The 16,480-nt window shown below is 46.8% G+C and overlaps 1 protein-coding gene across 10 annotated transcripts in view; it reads right to left on the bottom strand.

The window, feature by feature from the left end:
• ndst1b (N-deacetylase/N-sulfotransferase (heparan glucosaminyl) 1b) overlaps window positions 1-16,480 on the bottom strand; it is a 55,307-nt gene that overhangs the window by 31,870 nt on the left and 6,957 nt on the right. Inside the window, exons 1-3 of one of the 10 annotated variants that reach the window (XM_081718857.1) lie at window positions 15,491-16,372; window positions 14,904-14,963; window positions 5,825-5,940 (exon numbers count right to left, since the gene is read on the bottom strand). The exons of 1 other annotated variant lie outside the window; for it this stretch is intronic. The gene's annotated coding sequence lies outside the window, so the exon portion shown is untranslated. Of the gene's footprint in view, window positions 1-5,824; window positions 5,941-6,224; window positions 6,541-14,903; window positions 14,964-15,490; window positions 16,373-16,480 lie in introns of those variants that run through there. 8 more of the 10 variants (XM_081718858.1, XM_035527227.2, XM_081718856.1 and 5 more) reach the window with 8 other exon arrangements.

Genomic DNA, 16,480 nt, shown 5'->3' with positions numbered 1-16,480 from the left:
TTACGTTTCTAGAAGTCCCAACGTGTAGAAAGCTTGGACGAGCAAGAACATAACAGAACGGTTAACTGAACAGTAGGAGACGGGGGCCTTTCTTCTGATGACGGCTCAGAGCTCAGCCAGGTGAGGGGTGGTGCTCCGCGACCAGGCCCAGAGGCCTCGTTCCATCACAGCATACCAGGAATTCCTGATGCAATGGCCCGATATATGAGGGCAGAACGGGCTACTCAGCGGATCGTATAATTGAGTTGAACAAAGCAGCTGGGGAACCGGCAAGCGAGCAATAGGCAGACTGAGACAGCCAGCATCGCCACCGCTAAACAGCACAGGAGACAGAATAGGAGGGGGGAATAAAAACCTCTCCACTCTGCCTCCCAGTCGCCTCACTGCTTGGCGAGAGTGGCAGATCCGCAAGCATCCGTGTGCCCCGCAGTGTGGAGAGCAGACTCGGTTGCTTGGACCTCCCTGCTGCTCTGGGACGACGGAGGGAATGCAAAACTTGGACATGAAGCACTTTTAATTGTGGATGACTGTGTGCAAGCGTCCAGACAGATTTTGACATCAACACTCGGCTCCTGGCCCTGTGGTGCTGTCTAACACGGGGGGGGGGGGGGTTATGCTCTCTGACAGCCCACTCAAGATGGCACCATCTCCACTCCAAGCCTTAATGTTTGAGAGTCTGCACTCCCTTTATTAATACAGGGACCGTGTTTGGATGGTGCAAGATATTTATCAGCTACGCCTAGCACTTCCAAGGAAATAATCGACACAAATCTGCACGAACACACCCAGCCTTCTCCTGCACTTCATCCAGCATCTGTCATTTCCTGTGCTGTCTAAAGGAGAACTGACTTGCATGACAGCCAGAAGTTAAGCTTGACAGATCACATTACAGTATTACAAAATGGATAAAACAATTCAGCCAGAGCTGCACGGGGACACACAAACAGGGCTGTGTCATTATTCACATGAAGCAGACTAAATATGTTTCTCACTGAATGGTTCACTGCAAAGTCAATCCTGCCAAACTAAAGGTTTTACTTATGCAACTGTGGTCAGTTACAAACCGTAGCTTAGTGTCAACCCCGCTGGGTGTGTGAGCGCATGGGCGGCAGTGGGAAACGAGGCAGGTCCGTGAAGGTCCACTGATCAATAGCAGGTGCTTGTTCTACTTTAGGAGCCAAAACGGACATAAAGCAAGTTAAAACGCCCCTTTGTCTCGCAAAGTGGGTCAGAGTCCCACTGCTCCCCAGTGCTTGGCCAATCGGAGCAGCATGCCTGAGGACAGGCTACCTGTCATGCTCCCCCCAAGCCCTGCTTGTTGCAGGCAGAGTGGTCCGATCGAGATGGACACGATCACGTGATCAGTCGGTTGGGTAGCGGCGTGGACGTGAGGCCAGTTGGGGTGGGGGGCAGCAGTGGGAATGTCGCTGGTGTTCCTCCTAGAGTACTGCCACACTCCACATAAACACGCACCATCTGCCCGGCTACCATCAGCAGGGACAGGGCAGACAGAACAAAGACACCCAGAGCAAGCCAACTTGAGCGCAGATATCCCACCCCATGTCATACGTCTCACCCTTTAAGCCTCTTAAAAAATAAAAACTTTTCAAAATGCTCGTCAAGCGTCGGTTTGAGTCAGAAACACTGGTAGCCCATTAGATTTCACTTAAATAATTGTCTGTCACAGCACATAGGGTGATTTACATGGCAGCTCCAGCGAGCAGAGATGCGTCACCCCTACTACGCTCATTCTTTCCTTCACCATCAGCCTCCGTCGTCATTTCTGTAAGCCGCTAACTGCTAACAGGGCTCCTCCACTTACCCTGAGGGGCAGCTCTGCTGCAGTGCTGACGAGGCAGTCAATGGCTTAATAAGTGCACTGACAACTTGAATGAAAAAGTAAATTTCACACTGTCAAATCGCTCTCACTAAAAACTACACCTGTCAAAAGTTAACATCTTCATGTATGCAATTACTTCAACATGTGTAACTTTGTGGTATTAATGCATGAAATTAAGGTGGAAAGAACAAGTTTATTTTAACACACTATTTCCAGCTCTGTATTCATCTCATCAGTCTTGCCTTTAGGGGCTTAATGGCTACCATATGGATCAGAAAGACATACCCTTGTGAGGCTACACAAGAGTGGCACACATGCACCTGGTCATGGTCTCGTGCATGCAGACACGAGGACACGGACACACACACACACACACACACACGTTTTCAGCTCTTTTCAGTTATGTTTCTGTAGTCCTGTCTTACCACCACCACCAAGGACCCAACAATAAGTAGGACGATACTGCTACAAGATTCTTGCTTGGCTCAACAGAAAAGAAACAAAAGGTTACCACATTACTGCTCTAGTTAGTATTTAAGTGCACTACAGAAACATGATTGTCCTCTGGAAACAACTTCCTTTGTGTTTTGCTAGAGGTATGGGTTTCATTTCAAGCTGATGGAGTTTTCCTACTGAAGAGAAGTTTCTGTGGACATTGTTGTGTGATTTTGAGGGTAGTTAATCTGGTGATTGAATATGTGATTATCATAATTAGAGACAGAAACTTCACGCTTAATTATATATATACATATACACACACACACCTCATTTTTATTACACATTAATAAATTATTAACAAAATCACTTCATTACCCAATAGTAAAATAAAAACTGAAGTTAGTTTAGTTGAGGCCTACACCCACTCTTGAACATTACATTACCCTAATTTACTCCCAGTGTCTCAAATACATAGAATACATCATACAATTTGCATATATGCCATCAGGGTCCTGGTATAAAATCCTCTGTGATAACATAAAACCAATGACCCCAATGAGTAGGAATCTTAGCATAATAAAGAAAAAGTTGATAATTAACAAAGCATCCTTCCAAACCATCCTTCGCCAAACTTTGCACGTGAGCGAGTACTTTGTGTTTTGAGGGACAGCAGCCATTTCACACTGCTGCAGAAACGATCACGCATATTCAGATAAGTGCTTCACAAAAACTGCCCTTTAATCAGTCAAGGCCAATAACTTCAGCAGTCAATCTTTATTTGCAAATCCAGCACAATACATACATCCAACATCTCCGACACTCTTCCTAATCTGTATTCTCCATGCATGAGCCTGAACGCTTAGGGATTACAAGATGTGCATGCTTGTGGCGTTTTCATGATGAGCTGCAAGTAGGACCAAGCTGGACCGATGATCTGAGGATGTGCGTGCATGGAGGCTGGGCGCATGTGCACAGCTGCTTCGTCACTCTGCTCCCTACACCAGGGCTCCATGTAGAAGGTAAGACCCGTTTGGGGATTGGATCGTCGGGGCGAGCCGTTGCACTGGACTTCACAGCCGTCACACAGCACAAGAACTGCTGCCACCTGGGTTCTGTCCGGTGTGCGTGGGCTGCCTGCCTAAGCAACACCGTGGGTGGGTACCGCCTCGGTCCGAGGAGCGAGACGGCACGCGCCCGTCTCCTCGGTTGCACAGAGGCCCCGGCGGAACAGGCGAGTGGACAGTAGAGTGCTCGGTCTGGTGCCGCCCACCCGACCGCCCGCCAGCGAGGGAGGGCGAGTGAGCGAGTCAAAAAAAGCAGCAGTCTGCTCGGGGATGAGCCGTTACCTTGGCACCAGAAGCACAGCAGGGGAGAGGATGCAAAAGGACAGAATGACAGGGAACAAACAGGGTGTTAAAAATACAGGCACCGTGGGAAGAGAAAATCGGGGGCTGCGGGGCCAGCGCCCAGTGCCCAGCAGCAGTGGTCTGCGCTCAAGACGGTGCCATCAATTTATCAGGATGGGCAGACTCATTAACATTCATCACCATGTTCCAGCCCCATTCGCAGGAGCACCTGTGAGTCTGCATTACACGTCAGACAAACGAAAACAAAAAAAACCAAACCCACAACATCTTCACAGAGGACAACAAGACCGTGCTTGGCTTATCCCCAATGTAAATGATATTGGAGTTCATCCATGCTCCCAGTTTGCCTGTAGTATAAGAGCAATCATTAAAGGATGAACATGCTATTATTAGCCATAGAAGCAAACTGTTCGGAAGAGGAATCTATTAGATTCACATTATTTATAGTGGGTTAGTTACCTTCAAATGTTTACATCGGTTTCCAATTTAACAAAACAGGGCCATAAAGACCTTGCAACTGAGAACATATTAATTTGCCCGCTGCCCTATGCTAAACATTCTGTATAGCCTCCTGTAGAATTTCTAGGTCGTGCATCAAAAGCCATTTTGAAATCAATAAGTAAATAGAGGGCTCAACCCGGCAGCATGACAATGCAGCCATTCATTGGCGCTGTGCAATTTAACCTTAGAGGTTCAACAATAGCACGTCTCTGTACACAAGCAAGAGGATATGGACGTCCCCCCCCCCCCAAAAAAAAAGTGTTTAACGATCTGATTTGAGCCAGCAGGGTGAGACACAAATCACACACTCCTTCACAAGCCACGCTGGTGTGAAGAAATGCCTCGCTCACCTATTAATAATTCAATTGTACCGATTGCTTTCAATTATTCATACAAGTTTATAATTCATCTTCCACCTCAATTTCCCTCCATACAGTGGAAAGACAAAGAGAAGTTGGTGGAGGGAGCAACGATGCCTGGCAGCTACAGGCGATCTTCAAACCTCCATTACACAATTAGGCCCCCTGCTCGCCGTGCTGAGTGGCCAGTGGCCTTGGTGGGAGTGTATTATTTAAAAGCCAATATGCTAACGCATCCCCAGGCCAGCGTATTTATGAAAATATGCTCCTCGCAAAGAACACTCAACTTGGACAGAAAAGAAAGAGCACACCTTTGAAGCAAGACCAAAAGCAAGGCTGCCAAACCGCAGCTCGATTCTAATTACCGACGTCCACAACCTATGCGCGAGCTTCAGATTCTGCGCTTTGTTCAGTGCTTTGAAGGTAATCGTACTCGAGCAAATTCATCGGGATCAAGGGAACGGCGCGTCACCTGCCCGTCCCCTTCATCCTGAAGGCCAGCTCCTGCTCTCTCTGCTGACGGGAGCGCGGGAGCCTGCCTCTCTCTGCTGCTCGTGCCCGTCCAGCTCTGCGCCCCACCCTCCCACGAACACAAGGGACTGCGTCACGCTTGCTCTTTTAAATCTCGGCACCTCCTCGTTCCATCAGGACGAGTGGCGACGCTTTAAAAAAAAAAAAATGAAGAAGCTCCGGACATCCTGACGTGACCTCCAGAGTAAGCTCTACTTGTGGGCCGGCACACCTTGCAGGCACACTCGTGCTGATACGCGACCTGCTAGGAGCTTTGAAAATCACGTGGGCGCATGATCAGATAGTTAATGCTAGCCAGAACACGTTAGCAAACCGGATTATGTTGCCGACACTTTATCAACTTATAATGAGCTTCTGAATCAGTATCTGAGAGCTTAAGAGAAGTGTTCCCTTAACGACCCAAACAACGGACCCGCCGCCGCGGGCCATTATAGGCCGTGCTGGTCGCGAACGCTCCCACTGTGGCCTCGCTTTATTTCTGGCGGGGTCTTTACATGAAGTAAGAAGAATGCACATTGCGCTACTTAAGGGATTCAGTGGGCTGGGAAAAAAAACGCCCCTCGTTTCCATGCTGCGTTCGTCATGCAGGAGGCGTCCTGTCCCGACATGGCTGCATGCCTGAGGGGGGCGGTTGGCGGTGTGGCCAGTAGTGGGCCGCCGGTCCAACGGTAATCCCACAGACGTGCAGGGCGCCTCTTGCCTTGGTTAACCATCGCACCTGCCTTTGTCTGAGCCAGTATACATAATGCACCACTCAGATCCTCACTCTCACAGCGCCGGCTGCCTACCTTTTTGCTGTGTGTGTGTGCTGGGGGTCCTTGGTCTTGGTTCCATCAAAAGCAGCTGCCCACGTACAAGGAGCTCAGGGGCTGTGCTTGGATGTCGGGAGCTGCCGTGCGCATGCCTGCACAACAAAATCACAGGGCATCAAATAAGCGCATGATGGCACGACTGTGCACAGGGAAGTCTCAACCAGGCCAGACAGGCCTCCAAACGATTAGTTTGCATCTGGAAAAAAAAAAAAAAAAGTACAACATTCAAGTGAATCAAAGGCAATATTTAAGTTTAAAAGGTCAATATTTCTATCCAAGGATGCAGCTGTTGCTTAACCTACATGGCCATTCCTCAAAATGAAGCGAGACATTTTTAAAACAATTCAAATAGAGAACAGTCAAAATAAGAACAAACCGTGCACTGGATGAATCATCCAAACATCTCCTGACCGAAAGATGCGCGTTTATACCTAAAAACTTTCAACAAGGATCCAAATCTGGTGGCTACATAGGCAGGCAGCAGGACAGGAGGTACAGGGAATATGGCGGGTAGGCTGCTCCGCTCTGACGCTCAACAGCACGAGTCACTTGGTCCTGCGCAGCCCCAGCAGTGAGAATGCGGGCGCTGCCCCGAAACGTCTTCCGGCTGCCCTCTGGAGCGCTCAGCGGGCGAAAGCCGAGGACATCAAGGCAGAGGCGTGCGTTTATCTTCAGATACACGTTAGCGCCGCCTCAGTACATGCGAGAGAGGAAGGAAAATGGCAAATCTAAGGCCCCCTCAGTAGGACTGTGGCTGGACGGGGAGGGACGATGCAGCGATGGTGACTGGAGCACGGCCAAGCCTCTCATCTCACATTCTGTCCCTTTGGCACTAAGGCAAAGGCATCACAGAGTTCTATGTTAGGAGTGGGCAATATTTGGCAAATACATCGTGACACTTAAAACATACATACTGTTAAAATTCAAATGTCCCTTTTCTTGTGCTTCATGCAGTTGGTCAGTGCTCTTTAAGTTCGGTACCCAAAGTACCCGTGACTAGTTGTCGTGATAATTTATGTTGCCTCAACTTAACATCATATAGCCCACCCCTATTCTACCCACACACATCTTCCATCACTCGCTGGCCTGGTGCAGGTTGAGTACAATAACATAGCAGCCCTTGACTACCCATCTGATCAGACCTCAACAGAACGACTCACTGCCGGGTGCGGAGGCCATCGCTCCTGCTCACCTTAATGGCTGCCGCCTAAATCACAAACCACAAAAGCTTCTGAGCGACAGATTACAATCAAGGAAGCGTGAAAATCATCGGCCCCGTGAAGGGGAGCAGGGAGGGCACAGGCTCGGTCGATGATTAGTTCAGCTGTCCAGGGTCCGGGCCCTTATTTCTCTGGTTGGCGTGTGTCACTTTAAAACCGTTTCCGAAAACGGAGAAGGTGAGGGAGGATGACGTGCAGCAATAACAGGGTCGCACTTCGCTGGCGCCTGTCTGAGCAGCTGAGGCCATCCTTCACAAACACACTGCCAGCTGGGCGGCAGCCTAAGGACCGAATGCAAAGGCCCGGCTCCTTTACCATATATAAATCCAGCTTTACCATATATAGGGTAAGTGTCCATTTTTGCTTAGAATAATGGACTTCTGCATTTACAAAACACAACAGCTTTTCCCATGACAGAATTAGTGTTTGCTAAGGTTAGGCATAGCACTGCACACTTGACAGTTTCATGCCAGAAGGAATGAAACAGCATGAATCAAAACAGCCTAAATGTGCAAATTAACGTATACAGCACAAAAACACACAAAACGGCACTCAAAAAACTTAAATAATAAAACGGAGAGAAAAAAAAAAGAATACAATTTATTTAAAAAGAAGTCATTTTGAACACAAGTTGCTACACTGCATCCAGCCTTTCAACTAATCCTGTAGAGGCCTACCTGAACTCTCAGTAGTCTAAACGTCGTGTCATTGCAAACATTTTCTTTATATTTGATCTTTATTTGCAGTAGGAGGTCTATCTTAAAGCAGACAGTGTGCCAAATCCAAAACTCCTCAGCAAAAACACTGTAGGTATGCTGGACATTTCCTCCCCAGGCACAGATGTGAAAAACCCCTCCTTTCCTTGTGCAGTAGGAGAGATATGGAGAAAGGATCAGAAATAGCAGAGCTCTCCTCATCCGTCTCCCTGATCACTGCTCCTGCCAGCTATGCTCAAGAGGCAGTCCACGGATATTATTACCAGGACGAGGACAACAGAAAACACTCCATCCCATTTCCCGTCTCGGAGAAGAATTTAGAAGGTGTTGCACATAAAGCATGCAAATATAAAGTAAAAGCAAAGCCATATTTACTGATAGTGTCGGTGAAACCAGAACAGCACCCACCTATTACTCATGCACGACTTTTTTCAGGGTGGTTTCCCGTGCTCCGTGTGACGGCCAAGGTTCAAGGGATTGCAAGGGAGTCTATCAGAGAGACACTACAAGGGTGTGTTGTTCAAAACTACAGCTGTGTTTGGGCTAAATAAAAGACCGACGGACTCTTTACAATGGCATGAGCAAGGCATCACCTAGATAAAGTTCCTGCATTTCTGCACACTGGAAAGCCATTTTAACTGATGTCCTGAATGGTGTCTGCAGGCCACAATTTTAAATTCCATCAACAGCGCTCCATGTTTTTTCATTACCTATTGTATGACCAGAGGACAATTTGACAAAAACACATAAACCAGTGGGAGGTAGGCAATGAGTTCTGAAAATGTTTTAATTCAGGTTCTTTTCATTCGTTCTTCTTGGAGTGGTCTGGCCTTGCTGAAGATAACCCGCGAGGGAGCACAGTGGAACACTCAGATACCAAAGGCATATAGTAACATCAATATAACTTTCGTCAAGCTAGCTAAATAATTCCTGTTGCAAATACCCATCTCACATAGCTGCATAGGATTATGCCTAATGGTTTTGCACCCCCCCGCCAGTGTGGAATGCATCTCCCAGTTGTCTGGCTGGATCAACAGCTGGAGGGGTATACAGGGCTGCAAGAGCCAGCATGCTGCTCCGCTTGGAGCCCTGACAGTGGGGGATCAGCTTACAGGCTCCGAGCAAGGCCCGGGAGACCGCCTTCCAGTCCCTTTCCCGGAGGAGCTGGCCCACCTCCAGCTCCTCTCCTTCGCCCAGGTGCTAAGGGTCTCCTGGGACATGAGCACATCAACGAGCCCCAGTGCCCGGTGCTTTACTACAGCACTTCCAGGCACTTCTGCACAGCAAAGCATCAACAGCCCGTATTGAGTTCATATTCCAGAGGATATGCAAGGACAACGAAAGGGAAACTGCCTTCATGATTCGCTAGAAACTCCTGATACCAAGATCACAGAATCTCATTAGTGGATTTTTATATGAATCAGCACTTCATGCATTGGTACATGAACCAGACTTTAAATCAGGCTAAAATAAGTAAGTTTCTACTACAACTAAAAATGACGCCCAACAAGATACTTTGGGCTCTGTTTTTGTAGACGATGCACATTTTCAGGAATAAGGCACAGGACCTGCGGCGCTGGCACGTGTGGCATGGAAGAAATGTTTAATATTTTCTTGACTGTCGGCAGAAGCATTATCCAGTGCAAAGTGGCACAACAACAACAACAACAACAACAACAACGACAACAAAAGAGGTTGGGTTAGACCGAATACGCAATCGAATCAACGGGTGTGGCTAGGTGTGCTGCCACAGCATCCAATCAGATTAACTCCTCTTGGTCCCTTTAAAAGATGAGCACGAGCAGACAGTGCAATAACAGTTTTTTCATGTCAGCACCAAATAAGTTCATAAATAAGGCAACAGCAAACATGTAAAGAAGTACAGGGTTGTGACACCAAAATACATGCCCTAGATAATACATACACTCATTATCATCATTATTGTTCTGCACTCTGATGAGAATTAAATAAAATTTAACCAATTGTGACATGACTAAATTATATAATTTTCTGTGCATACTGACATACCAACTGTCTGATTACCAATTAGGCCTAATAGTCACAATAGATTTTTTTTCCTTATGTAAGAAATAAAAGTTGTATTTGTTATTGTTGTATTTAGTTATTGAGAGATTTATTTTTAGTGAAGTGACTTTCATGGGCAAAATCCTACTGTGAGAAATTGGACACACTTTCTGGGCCTGCTTAAAGTGAGGAAAATGTAGTTTTGCACTTGTGTTTATGATAAAAGCACAAGCGCGCTTTTAAACCAAAGTTCAATACAAATGCTGCACCAACAGATTTGAAATGCAATACTCCTTCCTACTCTGTAATACTGCTGCACCACTCCACTCAGCTTCTCACAGATGCGTTTGTTTCTATCCAATTAACGAATGACAATAAATGTGCATGCGCCCTATAAAATTAGTAAGAATGTGGCAGTGGGTGGCTTTAACACCCCAGCACAGGCACAAAACTAGAGACATTTATATTTTTAGAGCTATGGTCGCATTTCAAGGCCAACCATTTTCACCGGACAATACTTCAGCACAACAGCTACTTCCACTAAAACATATCCACTCTCTAGCATCCAGAGAGAACCTGTGCATCTCTGGAGGGACGCAGGACCACCTCCAGACTCTTCAGCGTTCCTCCCACCACACTGCGCAACTGAAAAAAGAAACTTCTCTCCAGTCAGTTTACCTTAAAAGAACTCAAAATGTGATTTACTGCATCAACGAAGCAAAAGTTACTTCTGATAATGAAGACAGTGTGCTGATAACCTGCAAGGGAGCACATTGGAACACTGCAATACCAAGCATACGCAGATGTCCAAGCAGATTATACCAGGATGACTGAGCTCTCATATTGCAGCTATGAGACAGTGTTCCAATGAATTAATTTACTCCCCCCCCCCCCCACCAAACACAACATCTAGCAAACGGGTTCAGAGACAGGCATGATGACTAGCGTAATGACTAGCTAGGATGCATGTTCATTTAAAAAATAATAATAATAATAATAAAAAATAAAACTAAATTTTTAAAAAAGGATTCGTAGTATGGGACTCAGGAGAATGGCGCATCGCCTACACATGCCGCCCCTGCAGAACAAACTTTCAGTTGAATCAGAGTGTAGTGGTCTGATTAAGGATACAGTGCTGTAGGACATGCTGAAGGCTGAAGGCGGTTCAAGAACAGAGCTCGCGCCACTCTACTCTATTAGCCAACAGTAATGACTCATGGAGAACTTGCAGATATGGTCCCCAAAAGTATCTGTATATAATGAAGCCATCCTTCGGAAATGACTTAGACCTTGTCTCCACACCACACCCCCACCCCCACCCCAGCTTCCATGGTTTCACAGCCACAGGATAAAATGTAAAAGCAATTTGAGAACATTTGCACAACCTCACACCATGTACCAGTCAGTATTTCTTGAGAGTCTCTTCAGGATTAAGCTTGAGAGAGACGGGGAATATATGTGAAATGTATTTTCCACCTCGATTGGCTTAAACGTCTGTAAATAAGTGGGAAGAGCGCTAGATCTCACATTTGGAGGCTTATACCACACCTCACCAACAAACCCAGTCAGATATGCCTTTCCCTTTCTGCAAGACTGACACTTTCCCTAACAAAATACCAGCGACAGAGGCAAGGGGAAATGACACGGCCCTGCGCTGATGCCATTTCATATCGGTCATACCTGCGGGTACCGGGCAGTAGAAGCTAGAAAACAAAAGGCAGGCACGTAAAAATTCAGATGTGGAAAAGAAAACAAGTGCACGTGTCACCACTTCCGAGGCACAACGTGTGGATGCTGGAGGGGGAAAAGCAGTGGAAGGAGACCGATTTACCAAGCTGGGCTTATTTCCATTTTTTTAAAAATAATAAATTAAAAAAAACAAAAAAAACAAACAACCACACACAGAGGGACCCTCAGTAAAGCTTTAGACTTCAGCAAATTTGAGAGTTTGGGTCCAGTTCACAGAGGGAATTTTGTTAATTTACCACAGCGGGGGTGGTTCTCCAGAGATAGCAGTGGAGATTGAGTTAATGAGATCACTGAGAAACGCAAAGATGAGCCTTGCAGGACCTGGCCAGTTTGAGCAGGCATGGATGCTCCCCTTGGTGCAATAGCTCAGGAGCTACGCGGGGCAGAATGTTCTGCTAAAGAGTCACTACTGCCCTCCCTGTCAGGAGCATCTGTATCCCTGCAACCATTTCCCTTTTCCTTGATGCTTTGAATCGGCCTCTTTTCCTCTGGCTGTACTGCAAATCTCATAAACCACCATGACGTTTTGTAAATGTAACAACGAGGGGGTGAGGCGGGCTCTAAAGTAAAGGTTATAGGTTGCAGAAAAGCATGAACGCAAGCCTTGTGTTGCTGTCTCCTATGCTTGGAGGCTCGTGCACCGTTACCATCACCTCGCCCACGTTCTGCTGCTGATTGCCATGACTATTCACTCGTCTGTCAGTCAGTAAAACAGGGACAAATGGGCGACAAGGCAGAGAAATAAGGTGCCTATTTCACTAGCAATCTTGACACCTGAACTCGGTTCTTCTCCTTGCCAAACTAATCAAACCTGCCTCTGCGCCAGGAGCACGCAAAGACCTTGCCACTGTGGTTGTTGACGGGCAAAGAAAGGTGAAGAGGGGGTAAAAAAAACCAACAAAAAAACAACAACACACCACCTCTTCCACTGCCTCAAACACTGAACTTATTCTCTAGGCTGTGGCATCGATAATAATGAACATAATTCATTTCTGAGTCACAAAGTATGTGAGCAAGGGCAACGAGGTGTGGTGTCAGTGCCAACGCATCAACCATTCGATTCGGTTCTTGAATGACCACCTTTCTCCAAGATAAGCAAGTCCACTGACCTTTTCTGGACCGGTTTAGGACGCTCGTGTTCCCCGGAAGCCGCTGGGTTGAGTAAACAAAGCTGCTACAAGTGCATGGGACAAGCATCGTGAATCAGGGGCAGCATCCAACAAAAACGGACTCGTAATTGTTTCGCTAGATACGTCACGGCCGCGCGTAATCCGGATGCAGTGCGTGACAAATTTATTCAATTGTTCTTTAATTAAAAGCCCACCACGCTGACTACGGCAAAGACAAGAGTGGCAGCAGATGTTCTGCGCTGTTAATACCCATGCACTCATGGACACTTCAGTCGCTTGTCATTAGAGATGTAAACAAGCTTGTCCTGCCAGAACCGTGCTGCCTGAGTGCAAAAAGCCTGCTTGTCACATATGCTTTAGAACTGACAATTTCCATCTCGATGAACGCTGCTAGCTTACCCGAAGGGGCAGCACAGAATACCAATGCCTTCGGCAACACCAGAGCCCCTGCCCCTCACCCCAAAAAAGCAAGGAGACGTCGTCTACATTGAGTTTTACATCAGCACTGCATCTGTGGGAAAGTCCAGATAGGATCAAAACATGGTGGCAGCTTTTTTTTTTTTGGCGGGGGGGGGGGGGGGTGTAGAACACTGCACCACTGTCAATAAACAGCCTAATGATATTTCATCAATCTCTTATTTACGAAGGAGGACTCACTCAACACGCAATACCCCGGCACAAATGTACAACATGCTCAGACAAGTCTCTGAATAAAAACACTGGCAGCTCAATGGAAAGGGAGGGGACCCAAGCCAGGGAATGGGGATCTGAAATCCTGCAAAGCTATTGTACTCCTGTCAGTGAAGATGAGAAGATCTTGTATGCCAGTGTGAAACAGGGGAGAGTCACACAATGAAAGGCTATTTGATGGGCCCATTTGTCGGAGTTCTCATTTGTCTGATGTCGCAGAATGTAGGCCGAATTTTTTCCATTGATGTCCCAGTGCTTGTGCATTGCTTTGTAAAATGTGGGCATCACTGAAGGTTGCTGATCAAAAACAGTGCTGATAAGCTGTTGTAACATACACAGCAAATTAATTATTACAGGTGATAGTAGTAGCAAATCAACAGATTTAATTCGATCAAGATGCCTAGCACCCACTGAACATCTTTTATAGGTTAGTCTCCTTTACCTAACTGGACTTTTAGCAAAGTACCATTCTACAACAGGAAAAAAAAAAGGCTTGTTTTGTTTGCAAACGCTCCCCATAACACTGTCGCTACAGTCAAGGTAATTTGATTACAAGAAATAGGAAGTCAAGTCAGTCCTTTCTGGTTATGATTGGTTACAAAACCCTCATCTTACAACCCCTACTGGAAATAACATCCTCAAAAAGGTTCATGAAAGCACTGGTCAGTGCCTGCACTGGCATTCTGTCATTGCGTGGCATTTGCATGGGTCGTGCATGGCAGCACCCTTTTAAAGCTTTACACAGTGGCCCTGTTGACGCCCATCCCCTTGTAGCGGCCATCTCTTGTTCAGGTTTTACCCTGTCATCAGTGCAAATTTCACAGGCACCTTGGGGATTTGTTTGGGGCCAGTGGCGATTATAGACACAGAGCCGATATGAGCGCCGTCTGTGAGGGCCACCTGCGGGCTGCGCGCCTCATGCTCGCCGGCTTATGGGATCACACACAGATTAAAGCGTTTATCGGTCGGTGTCAGTCGTGCGGCTGGGCGGCATGCTGGAGCCACACGCTGGTGGGCGTATTCCAGTCCTTAGCCACTGTCTCATGTCAGCAGATTCGCCAGTGCCATTCACTGGGTCCGCAGAAAGCTCTGGTTCACCTGGTGTCTTGTGGGAGCCTGGTGCAAGCACGCCTGCCCGGAGGCAGGGGAAGAGCCACCCTGCACGGGCGGCTCCAGACGGTGCGAGGCTTAAGTGGCGCTCACAGATAGGGGAGCGCTCAGACTTGGGAGCTTGACCTTCCTGTGGCCTGCAAGTCAACTCTATCTCTCAACAAATACAAAGTCCAGCCTGAAAAGAAGACGGATCCAATGGGATTTGCTTCTGTGGGGTAAAAAGAACCAGGACCCAAGGGTTTGTAAATCTCCCTGCAAATGTCAACAGCCACAGACATCTTGACATGCCCCAGAATATAAACAACTGGCTTTATAATGGAGCTGGAGCAGTTGTTTGTCATAGAAAATGCTGTCCATCTGTCAGGAAATGTGAAGGCATTCCTAAGATAAATTTAACCCAAGACAGACTTACTGGTGAGAATCCTGTCTGAGCTCTCCTAATGAAATCAATCTGTGCCTCAGAAGAGCCAGCCTGGAGAAAGAGGAAAGAAACCTGATGACCAGATGGCATAAATTAGAAAAATTAAGGCCTGAAACCTGTGTGTTGCATAATTTTGGGCAAAGGAATCAGAATGTTGACAACCAAGAACTATAAATGAATAAAACTAAATTGTATGCTTCTGATTGTTGCGGCTATTAAACAAAAAGGATCAAATGTGGTCAAATAAATCACACAAAGCCGGCAAAGCCTTGAAGTTGGAGCTGAACAATTAATCGATTTTGTATCAACATCACCAAAAATGCAATCATCGTGCTGCAAGAGCTGTGGTTCTAATTACACATTTACATCAACCAAATTAAGATTAAAAGATCTTTTGCTTTTTATCATTTTTGCTCCATCATGATAACAAACATATTGCAATGTTCTCAAATATTTCTGCTTAAATCAACAATAGCAGCAATTAAATCGTTTCCTCTGGTTCTTTTCATGCAGAAACAAGATATGTTTGTAATTATGTTTGTCAGATGTTTGATACTACATGGACCATGAATACACACCTGAATCTTAATTTTCTTAATCACAATCAAAGCATCAGTGGAAAACATTGTCCCCAAAATACACAAATCAAATACTCTCCTCAAATAGCCCTAGCTTGACCTGTGCATTATTCATATTATATAACAGTAACTTAGAGTTTATACATATTAGGCTTACTACTATTCTGATACACACATCTTAATTTGAACATAATGAACTGAAAATGTATGAAAAGAAACATGCTTGCCCCTCTGCCTCCAAGTGAAGGTGGTGGTGGCGGCGCGGGGGGGTGGAGGTACGACATCACAGCACTTATGTTCGAACTGATAAGAGTGCTGCAGTTCACGTTTGCCCATATTCTCCTCAAAGTGCTGATGGTTGTGTTTGGATCTGCCCTCGATGCTCACATGTGATCATGCAAGCAGCCTATTGCTGCGTATCTCACGCGTACCAGGAGATAAGCACCCAGCTGCTGCTGTATTCTTGCTCGACTGATGGGGAGTCGATACTCGGGCAAGTCGAACACAAACACGGCCATGTGGTCGGAGAGGCAAAGCGACGGCTTGCACGGTGTTCGTTCCATTGGGGTGTGGGCGGGGGGCAGAATTTGGCAGAGGCCCCTCAAAGAAGACAAATTGTTATGCAGTCCCCTGGTTTGGCATGCCCCTCGTGGAGATTAATTACTCTTTCCTGCATGTGTAACAGTGAGCGCTGGAGAGGAAAGAGGTTGGCAGGGAGGGGAGGCCAGGAGCCTAGCCCCCGACTCCCATAGCCGGACGCCCAGGGACCAGGAAGCCAAGTGCCCCAGAAGATAAAACTTGGCAGGGCAGGATGTCGAAGCTGCTTTGGCACGATTGGCATGAGCGGCTGGAGGCGAAGAGCGACTGGTCACTGAAGTGAGTGGCGCCGTGACGACTGGAGGCCAGGGCAGAAGGGAGTGCACAGATAATAGAAGGCACCTGAAAACGCAGGCTGAGACTAGCCCATAACACACCTGAGTGCTTGTCCCG

This window comes from Electrophorus electricus, chromosome 8 (assembly GCF_041902795.1).
Source record: "Electrophorus electricus isolate QZ-2024a chromosome 8, ASM4190279v1, whole genome shotgun sequence".
Lineage (NCBI taxonomy): Eukaryota > Metazoa > Chordata > Actinopteri > Gymnotiformes > Gymnotidae > Electrophorus > Electrophorus electricus.
This window is presented reverse-complemented; position numbering and strand designations above follow the sequence as displayed.